At 53.8% G+C, this 17,910-nt stretch overlaps 2 pseudogenes; both read left to right on the top strand.

The window, feature by feature from the left end:
- LOC127201479 (cytochrome P450 2D3-like) overlaps positions 1–1,195 on the top strand; it is a 7,305-nt pseudogene extending 6,110 nt beyond the window's left edge.
- LOC127201475 (cytochrome P450 2D3-like) overlaps positions 1–17,910 on the top strand; it is a 49,455-nt pseudogene that overhangs the window by 27,289 nt on the left and 4,256 nt on the right.

The raw sequence follows: 17,910 nt of genomic DNA, 5'->3' as shown, positions 1-17,910 counted from the left end.
TCATGATCCTGCACCCGGATGTGCAGCGTGAGCCTGGCTGGGCTGGGAAGAAAGAAGGAGGAGGGACGAGGCAGTGTCCTTAAGCTTCCCTGGGACACTTGTGGCTCCTGGCAGGGGTTTGCCCCAGACTCCAGCATGGGTGATGGCCATCTTTCTCTCATGGACCCAGCCCTTAGCAGAGAGGGAGGGACAAGGGTCATTGTCTTGGGCATCCTTAACTGAAGGGATGCTGTCCCCTCAGGCCGTGTCCAGCAGGAGATTGATGAAGTCCTAGGGCAGGCGCGGCGCCCAGAGATGGCCACCAGGCCCATGCCCTACACCAATGCTGTCATCCATGAGGTGCAGCGCTTTGGGACATCGCCCCTTGAATTTGCCACACATGACATCACGTGACATTGAAGTCCAAGGCTTCCGCATCCCTAAGGTAGGCATGGGCCCTCCTAACAATAGCATGGCCACTAGCCAACAAGGGCAGGAAAGGCCAAAACACATGCGCCCTGGATCTCCACATGGCACCTGTATCATCCCAGGAGTGAGTATGCTGCAGCCCTTCATGGGAGTCCTGAGGGAAGCTGGACATCCAACCGGTTTCCATAGTGGAGAATAGGAATCACTGCACTTGTGGATGGGGTCCTGGTTTGGGACGCCATCCATCACTAGTGAAGCGGCTGAACACTCTGGCCAAAAGACCAGTGTGTTGGAGGCAGAGAAGTTGTTCATATAAATCTGGAGCCCCACGCAGTCCGTGTTCACACCATGTCTCTCTCCCTCCAGGGGACGACGATATCCCCAACCTGTCCTCGGTGCTGAAGGACGAGACCGTCTGGGAGGAAACCCCTCCACTTCCCTCCTGAGCACTTCCTGGACGCCCAGGGACACTTTGTGAACCATTGAGGCCTTCCTGCCATTCTCCGCAGGTCCCACGGGGTGCCTGGATCCCTGTGCCTTCCCAGGGTGCCTCAGGGTGGAGATTCTACCAGGACCCAGAGTGACCAAAGCCTCTCTTCCACCTACAGGCCGCCGCGCATGCCTGGGGGAGCCCCTGGCCCGCATGGAGCTCTTCCTCTTCTTCACCTGCCTCCTGCAGCGCTTTAGCTTCTCGGTGCCCGATGGACAACCCAGGCCCAGCGACCGAGGCGTCTTTATGTTTCTGCACTGCCCATTGCCCTACCAGCTCTGTGCAGTGACTCGCTAACCGAATCACATTCTAGTCCAGCCCCTAGCTTAGGCTCACCTGCAGAGAAATAAACGAGGTTTGTGGCTGCCATTTGTTTCCTCGTGCAAGCTCTCATCGCTCTCTCTCTCTCTCCTGACCTCAGACAACAATCCACACTCAACCCTTTCCCTCCACCTCATCCGTCCTTAATGGACACCTTGAACGTTATGAGAAAGGGGTGTGTGTTTTCAGCACTTGGGAACCTGAGATGGGATAATGTCCTGTTTGGGGGTAGCCTGGGCTATGAAGTAAGGTCAAGGACTGCTGGAGTTCATAATGAGACACTGGCTCATGAACAGAAAACAAGGGACAGAGACAACAAGAAAAACAAAATAAGAAGAAAGGAAGGCAGGAGAGCAAGAGGAAAGGAGAGAAAAGGAAGGGAAGGAAGGAAGGAAGGAAGGCACAGCTATCTAGGGGTGACAGTTGACACCATGGTGTCACTCACTGGGTTGGTGACAAAACTGGAGGCAGAAGTCAGGACTCCATGGGTCTCAGGGACATTGCAAACAGGCTTGTGCTAGGGTCAGCACTGCTCCTCAATGGGGACAGAGACATGGTGTCCCCACGATCCTGAGGGCATGAATGCCTGGAAAGGCTCCCAGAGCTGAGAAGGCTGCTGGCCTCACAGTGGTGACTGCAGAGAAAGAACAGAGAAGGAAAGCAGCAGCAGGGAAAGTGACAGCAGAGCTCAGGGAGGCTGGCACACTGCAGGCTGTCTGTCAGATGTGTCAGAGGGCGGGACTTCCGGGCACCAAGAGTGACTCAGGTTGAGGACATTGCACACAGGGAAGCTCACTGAGCCCCACTGTCCAGGGACTTGGGGGATCCCATAGCCATGGAGCACCCGCGTGGCTCACCCATCTCCATACCCTCCTTCTGGGGGATGGTCTGATGTACTTTGATACTAATTAAGAAAAAGCCATCCCATCTGGGCAGCGCAACTGAGCTAGGTGTGGCTAAGGTTCCCAGGCTTAGAGAGAGAGGGGAATCCTGGGAGGAAGAGAAGAAAAGGATCCTGAGAAGAGAAGAGAGGAAGGCAGCCATGGGTTAGGTGGAAGAGAAACACGTGGCCAGCATGGATGGAAGATTCGCCCCGATGAAGAACATTAGCAAGTATTTGGGATTGGCAGGTAGCTTGATAGACGTTATTAGAAACAGATAGCATGGGACTGGGGCGGGGATGGGACACCTGCCCCACTCTGAGAAGTAGTTAATGTCTGGCCCCGCCCCAGGTTAACTAAAGCTCTTTTGATATATAACGAGTGTCTGTGTCTTGACTGACTGCGAGCTGGACATAATATTGATAATTTTAAAACAACAAGTGGGGCTGGGGAGATGGCTCAGAGGTTAAGAGCACTGTCTGCTCTACAGAGGTCCTAGGTTCAATTCCCAGCACCCACATGATGGCTGAATCCATCTAGAGTGAGATCTGGTGCCCTCTTCTGGTGTGCAGGGCACAGGCAGGTAAAAGCACTATGTACGTAATAAACAAATAAATCTTGAAATTAAAAAAAAAATGGCGCTCCATGTGGGGCAGGTATCCACACTCTTAATAATCATATTTTGTCATAGTCTGAAAGAGAGGAATAACTCCCAGAGAGCGTCCATGGGCCAGAGCAAAGATGGCTACATACACATGGCCGGTTTGAGAGCCAGAACTAGGAGGCTGGCAGTCTTATAAACTGGCCTGGGGAATGGAGTTAATTTCCTAAAAAAAAAAAAATAGTGAAAACTAAATTCCAAGGAATGGTGGACATTATGTGTAGGCCTGTGTGTGGTATGTAAGCTCATGTGATGCATGTTTGTGTGTGTTGGCATGTGTGCATGTTGTATACACATGCATGTGTACATATGACTGTTTGTGCAAGTGTGTACGTGTGCATGTCTATCAGTGTGTGAAAGCATGTATCTGTGTGTTAGCATGCGTCTGCCTTTGTGTGTGTGAATGTGGGTATAGGTAAATGTGTTGTGTTTCTGTGCATAACGGTGTGTCTTTGTGTGAGAGTATATCTGTGTGTGTGTGTGTGTGTGTGTGTGTGTGTGTGTGCGTGTGTGTGTGTGTGTGTGGTTTGGATCCACTATACTGTTTTCCAGAACTGCTCTGTCATCTGACCTTCCATCAGGAGAACCAGGAGGCACGGGCCCCCAGCAACCAGCAACACTCCAGATGTCCCAGCATTTCTTGCTTTGGGGTCCTCAGTCCTTCCTGAAACACATATGGTTAGTGCAGGCCACACACAGACCTGTGGGCTGAGCCATTTCTCAGTAGCCAAGAGAGGACAACGAACCCAGCAGTGCCACCAAGGAAGACCCTGCAAGGGCTGAGGATCGCTCTCCTCTCCTCCTGCCCAGCTCACGCTGGCACGCTGCCTGGCCCCGATTGTTGAAAGAAGCTCTCCTGTGTCTGTCTGTGAAGCTGAAATACGAATAAACAGAGAGGAGATCTTTCAACCGCTGCCTTAAACAAGCTATAAACAAATGCTTTACCACTGAGCTCTATCCTTGACTCCACCGTAGCGGTGGGGCTTTTTACCCCCACTTTCTGTTTCTAGAAGGAATTGTGGGGGTTTTCTCTGTGCTTTAGTTTTTCTCATTCAATATATTTTGACGATTCTTCCCTTCTATATCTGCTTGGCTTTTCCTTTTATTTCTTTCTTTTCATGGATGGTTTTTTAGTGCTATGTGTTGAGCCCAGGGTTTTGGAACATGCTGACTACAAGCCTAGCCTTTAGTATGGGGTGGGAGGAGTTCATGTTTGTGGGTTCCTTATTGCTGTAGTTTGAATATCAGATTGTTTCCATTCACCTCAGGTTGTTGTCTGAATACCATCTGCAGTTTGACCCTCTGGTTGTTTCACAGTGTTGTTGCTAATTTCCACATGCTTGTCCAGTTTCACGTCACTGCTGTTGTGTAGGAGAACGCGCCCATCCCACAGTGGCAGGAAAATCCTGCTTATGACTTTTTTTTGAGACAAGGTCTGTCTTGTAGCCCAGGCTGGCTTGGAACCCCATATGTAGATCAGGCTGGTCTCCAACTCAGAGATCCACTTCCCACTGCTTCTGCCACCACTGCACTACCAGATCCATAGCCAGTTCCTTAGAGACGCCTGGGTGCCCTCCACCAACACAACGCCCTCCTGGCTCCATAATTTGATTGCTGTTGCTCACTATGATTCTCAAAGTCCTTATTTACTCAGCACCACAGACACCTTCCCCCATATCTCCTCCTTTCCTGTAGCCAGCAGACCGTCTTCTACTTGCTCCGCAGGCACCACCGCGGCACCCACATCCCGGTGCCCTCGCCACCGCCTTCTCCACAACTGTATCCAGGACACCACCATGGCCTTCTCTTCCACCAAACTTTCCACCACAACCAGAGTCACCATGACCTCATTTTCCCTCCAGGGTTCATCGTGTGGCTGAAGTCCCTGCCTGGCCTCTCTGCGATCCCGCAGCCTGTGTCTCTTGTTTAGAAAGGGCTCGTTCCCCCCGAGCTGTTGCCGCTTGAGTGAGTGTTTCAGAACAATGTCAGCAAATACAGCACGGTCACCGCAGGTTAAAAGCAGCAAATTCTCTCCTCTTCTGCTCTGTCTGCACAGTCTCAGCCTTGACCAACTATATTTGGCTAGTGTCACCCATGACACGAGCGCACCACGTTTCCTTTATGGTAAATGGGCAGCACCAAGACCATGGTGTGAGATCAGGGAACAAGTTCCCGGGGGAAGAAGGAAGACTGGACCGGCTCTTAGACTCACTGTTGGTCTTCACAAAAGAAGCCAGAGTCCCGGAGAGACTGGCCAGGAGGAAGCCAGCAGCCTGAGCCTGTCAGTGAGCAGAGCACGGTTGTCTCCCTCCTCCCACTCTTGACCGTGACCCTTTCAGGTGTCCTGACTCCCCTGCAGGCCGCCTTCAGGTGATGCTGAGCCTAGAGAAAGACCCTTGTCTCTGCCCCAACCTAGGCTGCCATCCTATGTCACAGTGTGGGGCAGGGACAGGAACCGGGAGTAGACTTTGGGGGCTTCAGGCCAGCAACAAACATGTCACCTCAGGCCTGGTGACAGAGAGGTCAGCTGAGAAGGGGTGGCATGGGCAGCAGAGAGGAGAAGATCCAGTGTCCAGACCTTGCTATGGCTCCATGGTGTGCTCCCCTCTAACTCGCTCCTGCCTCCCTTCTGCCTCACTGAAGGGGGCAGCAGAGAGCAAGAGCGCAGCCTGGATTCCACTGGGACAGCTGAGCCTTGATCCTCAGAGGTCTGGATCCCCAAGAGGACAGGGGCAGAGCCTTGGCTGACCCCAATGAGTGAGAATGGGCATGTGCAGGGTGACCAGCAGTTGTCCTGCCCACCAGTACCGTTTAAGTCATATTTCTCTTTTCTTCATGACTGTTGGGGGAGAAACAGACTCACCAAGAAAAAGAGGGTGGGTAAGAGACACAACGTGAGCATGTGGCAAGTTCTATGCCCCCCTTAGTGGCCTCCTCACCATGCTCAGATCATTACTGAGAATTCTCTAATTAGATCTGAATATTCCCAAGCTGTGTCCTGCTTTCCTGATTAACTGCATGACCCAAGCTATACTGAAGATTACATTGGCCACAATTACCTTCCCCCACTGCCCCTCACTCACCATAGGCTGCAGCTGCCTTCCCCCACTCCCCTCACTCACCATAGGCTGCAGCTGCCTTCCCCCACTCCCCCTCACTCACCACAGGCTGCAGCTACCTTCCCCCACTGCCCCTCACTCACCAATAGGCTGCAGCTGCCTTCCCCCACTGCCCCTCACTCACCACAGGCTGCAGCTACCTTCCCCCACTGCCCCTCACTCACCATAGGCTGCAGCTACCTTCCCCCACTCCCCCTCACTCAACCACAGGCTGCAGCTACCTTCCCCCACTGCCCCTCACTCACCATAGGCTGCAGCTGCCTTCCCCCACTGCCCCTCACTCACCACAGGCTGCAGCTACCTTCCCCCACTGCTCCTCACTCACCACAGGCTGCAGCTGCCTTCCTCCACTCCCCCTCACTCACCACAGGCTGCAGCTACCTTCCCCCACTGCCCCTCACTCACCATAGGCTGCAGCTACCTTCCCCACTGCCCCTCACTCACCATAGGCTGCAGCTGCCTTCCCCCACTCCCCCTCACCTCACCACAGGCTGCAGCTACCTTCCCCCACTGCCCCTCACTCACCATAGGCTGCAGCTGCCTTCCCCCACTCCCCCTCACTCACCATAGGCTGCAGCTACCTTCCCCCACTGCCCCTCACTCACCATAGGCTGCAGCTGCCTTCCCCCACTCCCCCTCACTCACCACAGGCTGCAGCTACCTTCCCCCACTGCCCCTCACTCACCATAGGCTGCAGCTGCCTTCCCCCACTCCCCCTCACTCACCACAGGCTGCAGCTACCTTCCCCCACTGCCCCTCACTCACCATAGGCTGCAGCTACCTTCCCCCACTGCCCCTCACTCACCATAGGCTGCAGCTGCCTTCCCCCACTCCCCCTCACTCACCATAGGCTGCAGCTGCCTTCCCCCACTGCCCCTCACTCACCATAGGCTGCAGCTGCCTTCCCCCACTGCCCCTCACTCACACACAGGCTGCAGCTGCCTTCCCCCACTGCCCCTCACTCACCATAGGCTGCAGCTGCCTTCCCCCACTCCCCCTCACTCACCACAGGCTGCAGCTGCCTTCCCCCACTGCCCCCTCACTCACCACAGGCTGCAGCTGCCTTTCCCCACTGCCCCTCACTCACACACAGGCTGCAGCTGCCTTCCCCCACTGCCCCTCACTCACCACAGGCTGTAGCTGCCTTCCCCCACTGCCCCTCACTCACCACAGGCTGTAGCTGCCTTCCCTCAAGGCCCCTCACTCACACACAGGGCTATAGCCTCTCTCCCTTAACTGTAGGAGACATCCTGCCAGTGGTCATGCTCCTACAGAAGCGAGAACTCTTAGTGACAGTCACCACGCATGTCCTGCCTACCTGTAAATGTGTTCCATGAAGCTCTGGGGAGCTTTTATTTTCTTCTGAGGCAATGGCTTCATGTCCTCAAGCTGTGCATGTGTGGCACACTGGTTATTTTACTGTAGAACATGATTGTCCACATCAAAGCAGGGTCCCCTGAACATCCCCCTCCCCACCATGCTCGGCCCTGAAGAATCCCTCCTGGGAGGGATTGACCATCTCTGGCTCCTCCCTACACTTCCCCAAACAAAACACTGAATGCAGCTGGAGCAGAGGACAAAGGGCAGCCCTGGCACCCCATTATAAGGTGGCAGGTTCCAAGCCAGGGATTTCTGGTCCTAGGTGTTTCTGTCCCTTGTTCTTTAGGAAGCCTGGGGAGCAGTGGCGAGGCCATGGAGCTGCTGACTGGGACTGGCCTGTGGCCCGCGGCCATATTCACAGTCATCTTCATACTGCTGGTGGATCTGATGCACAGGCGCCAGCGCTGGGCTGCCCGCTACCCACCAGGCCCTGCGCCGTGGCCTGTGCTGGCAACCTGCTGCAGCTGGACTTAGAGAACATGCCGTATAGCATGTACAAGGTGAGTGACTTAGGGCTGGGAGGTAACGGAGGATGCGGTGTCCATTGGAGCAGGTAGTGGGAGTGGAGCCACAGGTTACACAGGGAACTGCGCCCCCAGAAGGACCACCCTTCCTGGTGGTGGCACTTGGACTTTCTTGGGCAACAGTTTTGAGGCACAAAGTCCAGGAGGTTAGGCAAGATGTGACAGCAGATTCCGGTCTGGTTGGACAGGGCAGCAGTCATAGAGGTCCAAGTCCCTATGATCCTGTCTGTCATAGCTGAGGTCTTAGCATGGTGCCAGGTCCCAGGTCAAGCGCAGCCTGTCTGTGAGCACAGCAAGTGGACAGAGGGCTGTGGCTGGTGAATCTGTTGCTGCTGTGTGCTCTGTGGCCTCACTGCCCATCTCAAGGAACCTGAGTTTCCTCATATGTCGTGAGATGCTAAGAGGACAGTTCTCTGAGTCTGGAAAGGTCACATCTGAATGATCACATTTACTTTACGTTATTGCTGAACTTAAACGATGAGAAGCCAGGGCTGAGAGGTGGCTCCGTGGTTAAGAGCACTGGCTACTCTTCCAGAGGTCCTGAGTTCAATTCCCAGCAACGACATGGTGACTCAGAACCATCTGTAATGTATCTGGTGCCCTCTTCTGGTGTGCATGAAGCAGTGTACGCATTTACACAAAATAAACAAATCTTTAAAAAGAAAGATAAAACCAGGGAAGGCGCAGTTGTAAGACGCCAGGTCTCAGGCTGGGAATGAAAGTCAGTGGAAGAGCATTCTCCTGGGATATATGAAGACCAAGGGACAATAACAAGCAACACACACACACTATGCAGATGCTTGTGCAGTGAGCCTGGTTCTAGGCCCCATGGGGACCTCCACTTCCTAAGTGCTCTGTCCCTCTGCTTCAGCTTCGAAACCGCTACGGTGACGTGTTCAGCCTGCAGATGGCCTGAAAGCCTGTCATTGTGATCAATGGCCTGAAGGCCGTGCGGGAAGCTCTGGTGACCTGTGGAGAGGACACTGCTGACCGCCCTAAAATGCCCATGTTTCAGCACTTTGGCCATGGACACAAGGCTCAAGGCAAAATACTGCTGGGTGGTAGGGAGCAGTGATGGCATCAGAGCCAGACATGGTGGGTACTGGGCAGAGGAAGGACAGGGCGTGATACAGGTGACAAGCAGTTAGCAACTCAACAAGCAGCCACTGAAATCCATCCTGGGACCTACGTAGCGGGCTAGAAGGTGGTAGACATGGGTTTTGGAGGAAGGTGGGAGGATATGAGTGATGCTCGTCCCAGAGCAGACGAGATATATAGGAGCAGTGGCCGGCACAGCCAGGTGTCCTTGCTTACACACAGATGTGTCCGCAGGACTGGCATTTGCACCTGATGGGCCCGAGTGGCGAGAGCAGCGGCGGTTCTCTGTGTCCACCCTGCGCAACTTCGGCCTGGGCAGGAAATCTCTGGAGCAGTGGGTGACAGAGGAGGCTGGCCACCTCTGTGACGCCTTAGCCGACCAGGCTGGTAGGTGAGTGGTGGGGTGTGCGCAAGGGCACAGCGAGATCGCACTGAGAACTTGATTTACTTGCATCTCTGCTCCCAGGGCATCCCCTCACTCCCTACATGCTCCTGAACAAAGCCGTGTGCAATGTGATCGCATCCCTCATTTACGCCCGCCGCTTTGAGTATGGAGACCCTTCCCTCATCAACATGCTAACAACATTGGAAGAAACATGGGAGAGACTAATGGCTTGCTTCCCGAGGTAGGGGGCTTGGGGCAGCCTGCAGATCCACTTGTGACATCCTTCCTCCCAGAGGAGCCTTAGGCAGGGGATTTGGAGAGCAAGACTTCTAGAAATGTCTACCACAGGAATAAAAGCATAGAGCTTGACAAACCTAGAACAAACGTAGGGAAAAAGTGGACCAAGGTCAGGTGTCTAGAACAGGGATGGCCGGTGCCCTCTATCTATATGAAAGCTACAAATGCCTGTAAAAATTTCAGAGTAGAATATTCCTTCTGTTCACCCTGGGAAACAAGAGTCTGAGGCTGAAACTAAAGAGGAGACAGGTGATGAGAGGAGCGCACCGGGCCTTGGGTCCATTGTGGGAAAGGCTGGAAAGTGAGACTAGTTGAGATCAACATTGAGCAGAGGCACCCAGGGGCCAGAGAGACGGACAGTGGGTAAGGGAGCTTGCCAAGCAAGCCTGGCACTTGAGTGCAGTTCCTGGAAGCCATTTACTAAGAACGGAACTGACTCTGTTTTCCTCTGACTTCAACATTCTTATTGTGGCAACTACACTCTCCACATCATGTATATACAAAACACACGTTGAAAAAATTATGATGATCAGGATTATTAGAAATCTTATTTACTTCACATATTAAATGAAGAGGCAACAAGATTGCCTAGCACCTTTTCTGTATGTCTTACAGGTTCTGAACACGTTCCCAATTCTCCTGCGTATCCCGGGGTTGGCCGACAAGGTCTTCCCGGGACAAAAGTCATTTATGACCATGGTGGATAAGCTGATAACTGAGCACAGGAGAACCTGGGACGCTGACAATCCGCCTCAAGGCCTGACTGATGCCTTCTTGGCTGAGATGGAGAAGGTGAAAGATGATGAGATGTAGTGTCCAGCATGCCGTGGCTAACCCAGTGACCCCCAAGTGTGGCCTCCTGCAGACACTAGCAGGGTTTCATGGGCCTTTTCCCACTTTACTCTGAGTCCACTGTCTCTCTCTGGCCCAGGCCAAGGGGAAGCCTGAGAGCAGCTTCAATGATGCGAATCTACGTCTCGTTGTCTCTGATCTGTTTGGTGCTGGGATTGTGACCACGTCAACCACGCTGTCCTGGGCCCTGCTGCTCATGATCCTGCACCCGGATGTGCAGCGTGAGCCTGGCTGGGCTGGGAAGAAAGAAGGAGGAGGGACGAGGCAGTGTCCTTAAGCTTCCCTGGGACACTTGTGGCTCCTGGCAGGGGTTTGCCCCAGACTCCAGCATGGGTGATGGCCATCTTTCTCTCATGGACCCAGCCCTTAGCAGAGAGGTAGTGTAGGGACAAGGGTCATTGTCTTGGGCATCCTTAACTGAAGGGATGCTGTCCCCTCAGGCCGTGTCCAGCAGGAGATTGATGAAGTCCTAGGGCAGGCGCGGCGCCCAGAGATGGCCGACCAGGCCCGCATGCCCTACACCAATGCTGTCATCCATGAGGTGCAGCGCTTTGCGGACATCGCCCCATTGAATTTGCCACACATGACGTCACGTGACATTGAAGTCCAAGGCTTCCGCATCCCTAAGGTAGGCATGGGCCCTCCTAACAATAGCATGGCCACTAGCCAACAAGGGCAGGAAAGGCCAAAACACATGCGCCCTGGATCTCCACATGGCACCTGTATCATCCCAGGAGTGAGTATGCTGCAGCCCTTCATGGGAGTCCTGAGGGAAGCTGGACATCCAACCGGTTTATCCATAGTGGAGAATAGGAATCACTGCACTTGTGGATGGGGTCCTGGTTTGGGACGCCATCCATCACTAGTGAAGCGGCTGAGACACTCTGGCCAAAAGACCAAGTGTGTTGAGGCAGAGAAGGTTGTTCATATAAATCTGGAGCCCCACGACAGTCCATGTTCACACCATATGCTTCCTCCCAGGGGATGATGCTCATCCCTAACCTGTCCTCCGTGCTGAAGGACGAGACCGTCTGGGAGAAACCCCTCCACTTCCATCCTGAGCACTTCCTGGACGCCCAGGGACACTTTGTGAAGCATGAGGCCTTCCTGCCATTCTCCGCAGGTGCCCACGGGTGCCTGGATCCCTGTGCCTTCCCAGGGTGCCTCAGGGTGGAGATTCTACCAGGACCCAGAGTGACAAAGCCTCTCTTCCACCTACAGGCCGCCGCGCATGCCTGGGGGAGCCCCTGGCCCGCATGGAGCTCTTCCTCTTCTTCACCTGCCTCCTGCAGCGCTTTAGCTTCTCGGTGCCCGATGGACAGCCCAGGCCCAGCGACCGAGGCGTCTTTATGTTTCTGCACTGCCCATTGCCCTACCAGCTCTGTGCAGTGACTCGCTAACCAGAATCACATTCTAGTCCAGCCCCTAGCTTAGGCTCACCTACAGAGAATAAACGAGGTTTGTGGCTGCCATTTGTTTCCTCGTGCAAGCTCTCATCGCTCTCTCTCTCTCCTGACCTCAGACAACAATCCACACTCAACCCTTTCCCTCCACCTCATCCGTCCTTAATGGACACCTTGAACGTTATGAGAAAGGGGTGTGTGTTTCAGCACTTGGGAACCTGAGATGGGATAATGTCCTGTTTGGGGGTAGCCTGGGCTATGAAGTAAGGTCAAGGACTGCTGGAGTTCATAATGAGACACTGGCTCATGAACAGAAAACAAAGGGACAGAGACAACAAGAAAAACAAAATAAGAAGAAAGGAAGGCAGGAGAGCAAGAGGAAAGGAGAGAAAAGGAAGGAAGGAAGGAAGGAAGGCACAGCTATCTAGGGGTGACAGTTGACACCATGGTGTCACTCACTGGGTTGGTGACAAACTGGAGGCAGAAGTCAGGACTCCATGGGTCTCAGGGACATTGCAACAGGCTTGTGCTAGGGGTCAGCACTGCTCCTCAATGGGGACAGAGACATGGTGTCCCCACGATCCTGAGGGCATGAGTGCCTGGAAAGGCTCCCAGAGCTGAGAAGGCTGCTGGCCTCACAGTGGTGACTGCAGAGAAAGAACAGAGAAGGAAAGCAGCAGCAGGGAAAGTGACAGCAGAGCTCAGGGAGGCTGGCACACTGCAGGCTGTCTGTCAGATGTGTCAGAGGGCGGGACTTCCGGGCACCAAGAGTGACTCAGGTTGAGGACATTGCACACAGGGAAGCTCACTGAGCCCCACTGTCCAGGGACTTGGGGGATCCCATAGCCATGGAGCACCCGCGTGGCTCACCCATCTCCATACCCTCCTTCTGGGGGATGGTCTGATGTACTTTGATACTAATTAAGAAAAAGCCATCCCATCTGGGCAGCGCAACTGAGCTAGGTGTGGCTAAGGTTCCCAGGCTTAGAGAGAGAGGGGAATCCTGGGAGGAAGAGAAGAAAAGGATCCTGAGAAGAGAAGAGAGGAAGGCAGCCATGGGTTAGGTGGAAGAGAAACACGTGGCCAGCATGGATGGAAGATTCGCCCCGATGAAGAACATTAGCAAGTATTTGGGATTGGCAGGTAGCTTGATAGACGTTATTAGAAACAGATAGCATGGGACTGGGGCGGGGATGGGACACCTGCCCCACTCTGAGAAGTAGTTAATGTCTGGCCCCGCCCCAGGTTAACTAAAGCTCTTTTGATATATAACGAGTGTCTGTGTCTTGACTGACTGCGAGCTGGACATAATATTGATAATTTTAAAACAACAAGTGGGGCTGGGGAGATGGCTCAGAGGTTAAGAGCACTGTCTGCTCTACAGAGGTCCTAGGTTCAATTCCCAGCACCCACATGATGGCTGAATCCATCTAGAGTGAGATCTGGTGCCCTCTTCTGGTGTGCAGGGCAACAGGCAGGTAAAAGCACTATGTACGTAATAAACAAATAAATCTTGAAATTAAAAAAAAATGGCGCTCCATGTGGGGCAGGTATCCACACTCTTAATAATCATATTTTGTCATAGTCTGAAAGAGAGGAATAACTCCCAGAGAGCGTCCATGGGCCAGAGCAAAGATGGCTACATACACATGGCCGGTTTGAGAGCCAGAACTAGGAGGCTGGCAGTCTTATAAACTGGCCTGGGGAATGGAGTTAATTTCCTAAAAAAAAAAAATAGTGAAAACTAAATTCCAAGGAATGGTGGACATTATGTGTAGGCCTGTGTGTGGTATGTAAGCTCATGTGATGCATGTTTGTGTGTGTTGGCATGTGTGCATGTTGTATACACATGCATGTGTACATATGACTGTTTGTGCAAGTGTGTACGTGTGCATGTCTATCAGTGTGTGAAAGCATGTATCTGTGTGTTAGCATGCGTCTGCCTTTGTGTGTGTGAATGTGGGTATAGGTAAATGTGTTGTGTTTCTGTGCATAACGGTGTGTCTTTGTGTGAGAGTATATCTGTGTGTGTGTGTGTGTGTGTGTGTGTGTGTGTGTGCGTGTGTGTGTGTGTGTGTGGTTTGGATCCACTATACTGTTTTCCAGAACTGCTCTGTCATCTGACCTTCCATCAGGAGAACCAGGAGGCACGGGCCCCCAGCAACCAGCAACACTCCAGATGTCCCAGCATTTCTTGCTTTGGGGTCCTCAGTCCTTCCTGAAACACATATGGTTAGTGCAGGCCACACACAGACCTGTGGGCTGAGCCATTTCTCAGTAGCCAAGAGAGGACAACGAACCCAGCAGTGCCACCAAGGAAGACCCTGCAAGGGCTGAGGATCGCTCTCCTCTCCTCCTGCCCAGCTCACGCTGGCACGCTGCCTGGCCCCGATTGTTGAAAGAAGCTCTCCTGTGTCTGTCTGTGAAGCTGAAGTACGAATAAACAGAGAGGAGATCTTTCAACCGCTGCCTTAAACAAGCTATAAACAAATGCTTTACCACTGAGCTCTATCCTTGACTCCACCGTAGCGGTGGGGCTTTTTACCCCCACTTTCTGTTTCTAGAAGGAATTGTGGGGGTTTTCTCTGTGCTTTAGTTTTTCTCATTCAATATATTTTGACGATTCTTCCCTTCTATATCTGCTTGGCTTTTCCTTTTATTTCTTTCTTTTCATTGATGGTTTTTTAGTGCTATGTGTTGAGCCCAGGGTTTTGGAACATGCTGACTACAAGCCTAGCCTTTAGTATGGGGTGGGAGGAGTTCATGTTTGTGGGTTCCTTATTGCTGTAGTTTGAATATCAGATTGTTTCCATTCACCTCAGGTTGTTGTCTGAATACCATCTGCAGTTTGACCCTCTGGTTGTTTCACAGTGTTGTTGCTAATTTCCACATGCTTGTCCAGTTTCACGTCACTGCTGTTGTGTAGGAGAACGCGCCCATCCCACAGTGGCAGGAAAATCCTGCTTATGACTTTTTTTTGAGACAAGGTCTGTCTTGTAGCCCAGGCTGGCTTGGAACCCCATATGTAGATCAGGCTGGTCTCCAACTCAGAGATCCACTTCCCACTGCTTCTGCCACCACTGCACTACCAGATCCATAGCCAGTTCCTTAGAGACGCCTGGGTGCCCTCCACCAACACAACGCCCTCCTGGCTCCATAATTTGATTGCTGTTGCTCACTATGATTCTCAAAGTCCTTATTTTACTCAGCACCACAGACACCTTCCCCCATATCTCCTCCTTTCCTGTAGCCAGCAGACCGTCTTCTACTTGCTCCGCAGGCACCACCGCGGCACCCACATCCCGGTGCCCTCGCCACCGCCTTCTCCACAACTGTATCCAGGACACCACCATGGCCTTCTCTTCCACCAAACTTTCCACCACAACCAGAGTCACCATGACCTCATTTTCCCTCCAGGGTTCATCGTGTGGCCTGAAGTCCCTGCCTGGCCTCTCTGCGATCCCGCAGCCTGTGTCTCTTGTTTAGAAAGGGCTCGTTCCCCCCGAGCTGTGCCGCTTGAGTGAGTGTTTCAGAACAATGTCAGCAAATACAGCACGGTCACCGCAGGTTAAAGCAGCAAATTCTCTCCTCTTCTGCTCTGTCTGCAGAGTCTCAGCCTTGACCAACTATATTTGGCTAGTGTCACCCATGACACGAGCGCACACGTTTCCTTTATGGTAAATGGGCAGCACCAAGACCATGGTGTGAGATCAGGGAACAAGTTCCCGGGGGAAGAAGGAAGACTGGGACCGGCTCTTAGACTCACTGTTGGTCTTCACAAAGAAGCCAGAGTCCCGGAGAGACTGGCCAGGAGGAAGCCAGCAGCCTGAGCCTGTCAGTGAGCAGAGCACGGTTGTCTCCCTCCTCCCACTCTTGACCGTGACCCTTTCAGGTGTCCTGACTCCCCTGCAGGCCTCCTTCAGGTGATGCTGAGCCTAGAGAAAGACCCTTGTCTCTGCCCCAACCTAGGCTGCCATCCTATGTCACAGTGTGGGGCAGGGACAGGAACCGGGAGTAGACTTTGGGGGCTTCAGGCCAGCAACAAACATGTCACCTCAGGCCTGGTGACAGAGAGGTCAGCTGAGAAGGGGTGGCATGGGCAGCAGAGAGGAGAAGATCCAGTGTCCAGACCTTGCTATGGCTCCATGGTGTGCTCCCCTCTAACTCGCTCCTGCCTCCCTTCTGCCTCACTGAAGGGGGCAGCAGAGAGCAAGAGCGCAGCCTGGATTCCACTGGGACAGCTGAGCCTTGATCCTCAGAGGTCTGGATCCCCAAGAGGACAGGGGCAGAGCCTTGGCTGACCCCAATGAGTGAGAATGGGCATGTGCAGGGTGACCAGCAGTTGTCCTGCCCACCAGTACCGTTTAAGTCATATTTCTCTTTTCTTCATGACTGTTGGGGGAGAAACAGACTCACCAAGAAAAAGAGGGTGGGTAAGAGACACAACGTGAGCATGTGGCAAGTTCTATGCCCCCCTTAGTGGCCTCCTCACCATGCTCAGATCATTACTGAGAATTCTCTAATTAGATCTGAATATTCCCAAGCTGTGTCCTGCTTTCCTGATTAACTGCATGACCCAAGCTATACTGAAGATTACATTGGCCACAATTACCTTCCCCCACTGCCCCTCACTCACCATAGGCTGCAGCTGCCTTCCCCCACTCCCCTCACTCACCATAGGCTGCAGCTGCCTTCCCCCACTCCCCCTCACTCACCACAGGCTGCAGCTACCTTCCCCCACTGCCCCTCACTCACCATAGGCTGCAGCTGCCTTCCCCCACTGCCCCTCACTCACCACAGGCTGCAGCTACCTTCCCCCACTGCCCCTCACTCACCATAGGCTGCAGCTACCTTCCCCCACTCCCCCTCACTCACCACAGGCTGCAGCTACCTTCCCCCACTGCCCCTCACTCACCATAGGCTGCAGCTGCCTTCCCCCACTGCCCCTCACTCACCACAGGCTGCAGCTACCTTCCCCCACTGCTCCTCACTCACCACAGGCTGCAGCTGCCTTCCTCCACTCCCCCTCACTCACCACAGGCTGCAGCTACCTTCCCCCACTGCCCCTCACTCACCATAGGCTGCAGCTACCTTCCCCCACTGCCCCTCACTCACCATAGGCTGCAGCTGCCTTCCCCCACTCCCCCTCACTCACCACAGGCTGCAGCTACCTTCCCCCACTGCCCCTCACTCACCATAGGCTGCAGCTGCCTTCCCCCACTCCCCCTCACTCACCATAGGCTGCAGCTACCTTCCCCCACTGCCCCTCACTCACCATAGGCTGCAGCTGCCTTCCCCCACTCCCCCTCACTCACCACAGGCTGCAGCTACCTTCCCCCACTGCCCCTCACTCACCATAGGCTGCAGCTGCCTTCCCCCACTCCCCCTCACTCACGACAGGCTGCAGCTACCTTCCCCCCCTGCCCCTCACTCACCATAGGCTGCAGCTACCTTCCCCCACTGCCCCTCACTCACCATAGGCTGCAGCTGCCTTCCCCCACTCCCCCTCACTCACCATAGGCTGCAGCTGCCTTCCCCCACTGCCCCTCACTCACCATAGGCTGCAGCTGCCTTCCCCCACTGCCCCTCACTCACACACAGGCTGCAGCTGCCTTCCCCCACTGCCCCTCACTCACCATAGGCTGCAGCTGCCTTCCCCCACTCCCCCTCACTCACCACAGGCTGCATGTGTCGCACCACAGATAATTTTACTGCACAACACGATTGTCCACCTCAAAGCAGGGTCACCTGGACATCCCCATACCATGCACACGCCAGAAGAACCATTAAGTCAGCTCCTGGGAGGGACTCACTGTCTCTGGCTCCTCCCTACACTGGAACAAACAAAACACAAATTTGGCTTGAGCTGGGGGACAAAGGGCAGCTCTGGCACTTCTTTATAAGGTGGCAGGATCCAACCTTAGGACTTCTGGTGCTAGGTGTTTGTGGTGAGCGTTGTCTCTTGTTCTTTAGGAAGCCTGGGGAGCAGTGGCGAGGCCATGGAGCTGCTGACTGGGACTGGCCTGTGGCCCGCGGCCATATTCACAGTCATCTTCATACTGCTGGTGGATCTGATGCACAGGCGCCAGCG

The sequence above is a fragment of the Acomys russatus genome, chromosome 17, assembly GCF_903995435.1.
Source record: "Acomys russatus chromosome 17, mAcoRus1.1, whole genome shotgun sequence".
NCBI lineage: Eukaryota > Metazoa > Chordata > Mammalia > Rodentia > Muridae > Acomys > Acomys russatus.
The sequence above is the reverse complement of the archived record's forward strand: the minus strand, read 5'-3'. Positions and strand labels throughout refer to the sequence as shown.